The sequence below is a fragment of the Morus notabilis genome, unplaced genomic scaffold, assembly GCF_000414095.1.
Source record: "Morus notabilis unplaced genomic scaffold, ASM41409v2 Scaffold3339, whole genome shotgun sequence".
Taxonomy (NCBI): domain Eukaryota; kingdom Viridiplantae; phylum Streptophyta; class Magnoliopsida; order Rosales; family Moraceae; genus Morus; species Morus notabilis.
The window spans coordinates 9,038-17,586 of NW_010359688.1; positions in this window are offsets into that span (position 1 = coordinate 9,038).

Here is an 8,549-nt window from a genome sequence, read left to right on the forward strand (position 1 = left end):
GACAATATATCAATTTGACAATATTGCAGTAAAAGACAATTTGTAAAATAATTTGAATAACAAAACAATACATGACAGAATTACATAAGAAAAGCGTGACTGAACTTATATAAAAATTGGCACACAATATTTTAAAAAGGAAAAGAAAAATAGATGAAATTTAATTCATTCGGATGTTGAAGTTTACAGCACAAGGAATCAAAAATCTGAATTGGGTCACTCACAAAAGTTCATCTCTAACCTCACCAAGAGAACTCTAGCCTAGCTTACAAAATATTCTTACAAGTTCTAGAGAGAAAATATGAGACTGAGAGCAAGACGATAGAAAACTGAATATTCAAAGCTTTCTAAAACCTTAGGCTAACCCCTCTATTTATAGTGTTCAGAGGATGCCTGTCAAATAAGGAAATAAATAATAAAAATAGAAAATTACGAGAGAAAAGGAAGCAAAATGAAATTACACATAAATTAGGAGAAATCATATAATTTGGGGAAGAAATCTGGCCAATTTGCTCTGATTTTGAAGGAGAAATTCAGATTTAGCACTCAGTGGACACGTGTCGTTACGTGATTGGCAGTGAGGAGAAAACACGCCACGTGTTGCATGCGGATTGGTTAGAGTGTGCTGGCGTGAGTAGGCGCGGGGTCCGCAGAAGCCAGCTGTCACACACGGAGAAGAGGAGCAGACTGCACGCTGACACGCGGGATTGGGTTGGAAAGCGCTGGAGATCGCGCATGAATGGGACGCGCTCTGATGACTAGGCAGTGCGGATAACGCGCGCGAGGGAAGCTGAGGAACGTGAGAGTTGGGACAGTGGGGCCCACAGCACTGATGCAACTTGGCCGGCTCAGCTGGCTCGCCTCGGCTCTCCCTCTCTCTGATTGGCTTGTTGGCTCGGCTGAAAAGCTTGGCTCAGTTGAAGGATTTCTTTTATGGCTTTTCTTGTGTAGCTTTTTACACTACTTTTCATTTGTAAATAATTAAGCAAAAACTAGACAAATTCTAATTAAAAATATTCTGAATAAAAATAATGGAATTATTAAATTAAAGCTTAAATATTTTAATATTATATAAATCAAAATCAGTATTTAGGGTGCATTTTCATGCACTAATTAGTGGCCAAAACTTTTAGTGTCGCAATGAGATATCTTTAAATATCATGATAAAATATGGACGATCGTTAATTCATTATCTCTGCTAACATGATATTTTTTGCAATGATTTTTTTTCATAATATAAATTAATTTAATTTGTGACATTTCTTTTCAAGTGCTCATGGCAACTTTTTCATGGGGTCGAATCCTCATCTTTTCCAACTCAATAATCCAAATTTCTAAAATAACGTCTGTTATGTGGGAAAATGTGGATGACGCGTGAAAAAATAATAGTGTGACACGTGGCCTTGCTTTCCCTCAAAAGGCAACAACCCTCGACGGTGGGGAAGCCTAGCCTTCGATGCCGACTCCTCTTGACGACGACAGGTCGTACCGTACTGTTGACCTTACGGCAGGAATCCTTCGGGAAGAAATTAATTACTAAGAAAGACAACTAGGCTGAGCAAATAGAGGCCGCGAAGGAATGCCCGAAGAGGGGAAAGCCTGACATCGCAAGTTGCGTGCGGAAATAGGAGATGTTTGCAGTACATGCATTAAATGCAAACCCTTAAACCGCCCTACGGGGATAGAAAAGGGTTACAGGTGCGCACAGAGCCGTAATGGGAGACTAATTGGCTGAGTGAACAGTTCGTAAAAAGTGATTAGTGGGCTACGGTCTGGGCCTAGAAAGGTAGACCACTTGAGTGCTTTTCTGCCTACACAAAAAACCCACCCGACGAAGGAAGCTCGACTATAAAAGGGGAGAAACATCATACAGGAAATAGGTTGGCTTTTCCTGAGAGAAAAGAACGAGAGAGCAATTGTTAGTGTAAATTGTAACAATCTCAAAAGGAATAGAAAACTACAGTGGATGTAGCTCTTCATTTATAAGAGTGAACCACTATAAATTTTGTGTGTCTTTCTACTTCAAGTATTTTTTTCTCAAATTGCACACTACACAAAAAATACCACAAACACATCATTGCATATATTGAGTATACAGTCAATAATAAGTCGGTAATCCAACGGGATACCTAGGGGTGACCCGACCCATTTCTGTTGATGATTTTTCACCGTCAACAACGTCAATATTGCAACAAACAAATTTATTAACAATTTTTGCAATTATGTTTGTGTGAATAATATAATATAATATTATAGATATCTCCAACAGCTAAAATTTATGTTATGTAGCAAGATTGATGCATTATATAATTCAAAATTGTGTCTATATAACGACTTTAACAAGATATTTTTGCCCCTTAAAATGTACAACTATTAGACTTTGTTATAGTCTTCCACAACAGTAATGACAAAACAACTTATCCATTCACCGTCATCATTTTCAACTTCTAAAATGAAAGAAAAATAAAATTTCAGGATAAAAAAAACAATGGTCAAGAAATGACTAAAACAAAAAAATAAATACATTTTGAGGCATTATTCAAAAAAATATCTAAATAGTATAACATCTATAAAAAAATTAATTTGGATAAGTGAAAGTGAAAAAAAAAAGGAGAAGATGGAAAAAAAGGAAACAAATATAAAAATAAAAAAAAATTAAAAAATTAAAAAAAAAAACCTCAAAAGAAAAAAAAATGTCCAACACGTGTGTTTCAATTAAAAGGCACGTTTTGGTTTTCAAACTCATTACATATTTATAAGATATTATTTAATACACTTAACATACCGATAAGTCATGTTTTTCTAACCATTAGATCTGTTTAATTTTTAACTTTTACATAATTTTATACAGATCTCACGGACATAAAACTTGGCCTACCAGTATGTTGACGTACCAGAGAAGGTCTCCATATTTATAGATTATAGATGATCATATGGTTGATTTGGGATTTATTAATTGAAAGATTGTGCATGTTTCAATAGGACAGCTGACTGGCAGTAGTTTGTTTGGCTGGAAACCTAATTAACTAATCTTATTATATTCCTGAGGAAGTCTGTCAGATAGATGTAGAGAGGTGTGTCCGCGTCAATCTTGACTTTTTTAGAGGGCCCGTTTGGTTACTTTTGGAGGCAACTTTTACCTTTTTTAAAAAATTACAGCAGGTTATGGTGTTTGACTAAACTTGTTTTTGTTCAGCAGCTTCTAAAAACTGCTGTCTGATAGCAAAATTTGAGAAGCATGTCAGAGGTTCTCTTTTCACAGCAACTTATGTTGTCATTGTCTAAATTTATTAAAATGAGCATAATAGTAAAACTTAATTCCCAATCAACTTATTTTATTTCTTCCAAATCAAATTAAAGAATATATTTTATTTTAAATGTTTATTTGAAAATTAAAAACCTTTAATAAATATCTTATGCTAAATTTTAATAATATATTTTTATTACAAAGTTGCAAGTTTGAAAAATAATTTACCTTCAGTTCTTTACGTTATTTAATTTTTTTATAGATATATAATTTATCTCCTAAAAAAATCAATTTATTTTTAGAGATATTTTAATTAATAAAATGAAAATTCTATTTTTTTAGTATTTTGGTGTATAAATATTATGAATATTGACTATAAAAATATAAATAAAACTAATTATAAATATGGGTGTTAAGTATGTCTATTTTAGTTATTATATATTTTCACAATAATTTTGTACATAATTTATCAAACACTTAAATTTTTACTTCTGCTAAACACTTATATGTTTCTCGTCACAACAACTTTGATTAACAACACAATAGTATCATAAATTTTCAACAACACAGTGATGCCAAATTGGCCTAGAATATCGTTTCAATTATGATGCCTGCTGTAAGTACCGGTTTGAGTCTTTTAACGATTTATAAGACAATATGAATAATGCAGTAATGTAAAACAAAGAAACACAAGAGAAATGGTATCGCGGTTCGGTTAACAACCTACTCCTCGGGGCCTCGCCCAGAGAATGATCAATCCACTAAGAACTTTTTACAATTCAATTGGACTTAAACTGCCCGAGACTCCCTTTCTAAGAAGACGCCTATGAACTTGTAATTTTCCTATGGACTATGATCAGCGAGATCCCCTCGACTCTTTTCGTTTGAATCCCTCCAACTAAGTTTTTCACTCAAAAACACTCTCAAATCATTTCTCTTGAATAAAAGCATAGGCCTTCTCTTAACACACGACTCATCAAAGACAGCTAGAAAAGGATATCTTTACTAGAGAAATTCTTTCAATAAATAGGCAGAAAGATCACAGCTTGTCATCTTCATTTAATCAGTAGAATCAAATATGTTGCAAATCGTTGTTGCAACAATAACTGCAACATAGCTGTTACGGATATCTCTCTTCAAACCAGACGAATCAATCCTTTAAAACTTTCCAAACCTGATGCTCGAACCTGGACTCATTCTTAGGAAACAGAGAAAGATCATCCAGCTATGAAATCATAATCAAATATCAATCAAATCAATTTTCCATCTTTGGATCAATGATTGACATACAAAAAACCAGAAACTAAATCATGATTCGAGATCTTTTGAAACCTGCCATAAGAAACTTACCACTAGCACATCTTTTACCAAACGCAACCAGCCAGCCAAGTATTCCCAAAATAATGCCAATCAATTACAATTAGAATCAAACAAAATTTCAGAAACAAATCCCAACAATCTCCCCCTTTGTTAAATTTTAGAGAATCGGCATTTTCTGTATGCTGTTCATTCTCTGCTGATTCAACTGTTACAGATTCTGTTGCAACACTATCTGTAACAAGTTTATCTCCAGAATGTTTGACATTATCTCTTTCTTCCGTATTCCCAGTTTTATCAGCAAAGCTGGTGATCTGTTCTTCCCTGGAAAACTCAGACCGGAAAGTTTTATCTACTCCCCCTCTCTTGTATCCATTCTCAATCAAAAAATTTGTTAATCTTTCATACCATGCTCGGGGTGCCTGCTTTAGTCCATAAAGAGCCTTTTTTAAATGAAACACATAATCAGGATGATATGGGTCTTCAAAACCTTTTGGCTGCTCAACATAGACTTCCTCATTTAAAAAACCATTTAAGAAGGCACTCTTTACATCCATTTGATATAGTTTGAAATCTAGGAGACATGCAATAGACAAAAGTAGTCTAATAGATTCAAGCCTAGCAATTGGTGCAAATGTTTCATCAAAGTCTATGCCATTCAACCTGTGTGTATCCTTGTGCAACTAACCTAGCTTTGTTTCGGCATTTTCTGTATGCTGTTCATTCTCTGCTGATTCAACTGTTACAGATTTTGTTGCAACACTATCTGTAACAAGTTTATCTCCAGAATGTTTGACATTATCTCTTTCTTCCGTATTCCCAATTTTATCAGCAAAGCTGGTGATCTGTTCTTCCCTGGAAAACTCAGACCGGTCTTTGTGGTCATCAAAAACTACATTAGTTGACTGCATGATAGTTTGTGATCTCATGTTGTACACACGATAAGCACGACTATTCATGGAGTACCCAAGAAACACTCCTTCATCACTCTTAGCCTAAAATTTTCCCAAATTTTCACAATCATTTAAGATATAGCACACATATCTAAAAACATGAAAATATTTGAGATTTGGCTTCTTACCTTTCCAAATTTCATAAGGTGTCATTGTGGTACCTTTTCTCAAGTGAACGCGGTTTATTGTGTAACATGCCATATTCACTGCCTCTGCCCATAATCTCAAAGAGATTTTCTTAGAGTTTAGCATGACACGACCCATCTCCTGAATTGTTCTATTTTTCCTTTCAACTACCCCATTCTGTTGAGGTGTTTTAGGTGCTGAGAACTCATGTGCAATCCCATGCTCATTACAAAATTCAGCAAAAGTGGTATTTTCAAATTCTTTACCATGATCACTTTTTATTAGGATTATTTTGCCTATATTGCAGCTTTTCTCATTTTTCAATTTTTTGTACAGCTTTTTGAAAACTCTGAAAGTTTCTGATTTTTCTCTAATAAAGTCTACCCAAGTGAATCTAGAAAAATCATCTACACACACAAAGATATACCTCTTACCTGCAATGCTTACCAGGTGCATAGGTCCCATGAGATCCATATGTAATAATTCCATAACCTTTGTTGTACTTATCTGTTGCAAAGCCTTATGTGTTGTCCTTGTTTGTTTGCCAAGTTGACAAGGACCACAAACACCTGGCTTTTTCTTGCTTAGTTTAGGAATTCCACGCACCGCTCCTGCACTCACAATTTTTGTCAAGGTTTTGTAATTTATATGGCCTAACTTTCAATGCCACATATCAATATCATTTGTTGCAGCATTGTGACACTTATGAGTGTGTGATATGTTAAATGGAAAAGTAAGTAAATAACAGTTATCTAATGATCTTCCACCTATCATTACACAACAGTCATTGTTATCATAAACTCAACATGAGTCTTTTGTGAATTTCACAAACAAGTTTTGATCACACAATTGACTTATGCTAATCAAATTTGCTTTCAACCCATCCACATACATCACATTTTTTAGCTTAGGAAGCCCATTAACATTCCATGTTCCCTTACCAAGAACACGACCTTTCATACCATCCCCAAAAGTAACATATCCTTCGTCACCTTCATGAAAATCAGACAAATTTTCCAAAGTCCCTGTCATGTGTCTAGAACAACCACTGTCAAAATACCAAGCATCAGTAGTACCAGCTTTTAATGAAGTATAAGCAACACAACACCTTAAATTAGTTTTTCTATCCCATATTTTTCTTGTTTTGTTTTTGAACAAATCAATTTTGATTCTAGGTGTTCAATTTGCTTTTCCATACTCCACATTCAAGCCTTTATAAATAGCATTTATGTATTTAAAACACCATGGTCGAATATGTCCAGGTATATTGCAAAAATGACAAATAGGAACATACCTGTTTGTTGTTGGTCTTGTTGCAACAGACTTCTTACCTGATCCTACCCGTGATTTTTGAAATGCCTGCGCTCTAGTGGCTTCTTTCACAAAAATAGTCTTTCTAGAGATTCCGTGACCCTTGTATCCAAGTCCTGAATGATCACTGCTAGTTTTCTGTTGTGAAAGAAGGTGATCTAATTTTGCAATTCCCGAATTCAGCATTCTTAAATTTTTCTGGGTCTGCTCCAATTCGAATCTGGTTTCAGCAAGCTTTTTCTAATGCCTTGTTGCCAGGATTTCATAATTTGCTACAGCCTTCTTTAACTCATCTCTTTCCTTTGTTATGATGATGACTTCATCTTCTAGAGTTTTATTTCTATGACAAACAACAAGCCACTTGCTGTACATCTTCTTATAGGCCTCTTGTATCTTCTCAAGGCTCAGGTCATCATCGTCACTATCACCTTCAGTATTGTCCTCGGAACCTGTATCATCAACAACTCCACTAGAGGTTGTTGCAGAAGTTGTTGTAACAGACTCTGCAACAGCATTATCAGTGTTCAACAAATTATTATTTGAAAATTCATTACTTACAATGAAGGCCATAAAATTGCTGGTGTGATCATCTGGATCCTCTTAACTTTCATCCGAATCATCACTCCACGTTGATACCATTGCAGCCTTGTTTCTCTTTTGAAAGTATTTGCACACTCCGCTTGTATATGTCCGAACCCTTCACACTCTCGACATTGTATGCCCTTTCTTTTCTTTTCTTCAAAACGCTAAGAGTTAAAGGTTTTCTTTTGAGAATTTATGTTCTTTGAATTTTCTCCGATTCCACCTTTCTTGTTAATCTTTCTCAGCATTTTGTTGAAATTTTTTGTGAGTAATGCAAGAGACTCATTCATGTCCACATCTTCGTCGGTTTCATCTTTGATGGACAAGTCTTCATAATCTGCTTGAAGGGCAATTCCTCTACTTTTCTTTTCATCTTTAAAATTCATTTCAAAAGTTTGAAGATTACCTATAAGTTCATCAAGTCTCATTTTCTCCACGTTTTTTGCTTCTTCGATGGCTGTTACTTTATAAGCAAAACGTGCTGGAAGCGACCTCAAGGTTTTCTTCACCAATTTGGCGTCAGAATATTTATCTCCAAGGGCGAAGGCTTCGTTGGTAATATCATAAAGCTTTGAGTTGAAATCAGCAATGCAAGCAGTACACCAATTCGGAACAATATTGTCTTTATCATCTTTTGTTGTTGGATGTGTCCAACCAGTTCAGATAGATCTCCATGCCTTCTCATCAATCGCTTTAATAAAAGCTTTCATGCGAGCCTTCCAATAAGGGTAATTAAACCCTTCCAGAAATGGCGGTTTGTTCACCGATCCTCCTTCTCTCATGATATCCATACCTGCAAAAACAACCAGTACACCAAGATCTCACCGAAATACACATCAGTGACCCGCTCTGATACTAATTGTAAGTACCGGTTTGAGTCTTTTAACTCTTTATAAGACAATATGAATAATGCAGTAATATAAAACAAAGAAACACAAGAGAAATGGTATCACGGTTCGGTTAACAACCTACTCCGCGGGGCCTCGCCCAGAGAATGATCAATCCACTAAGAA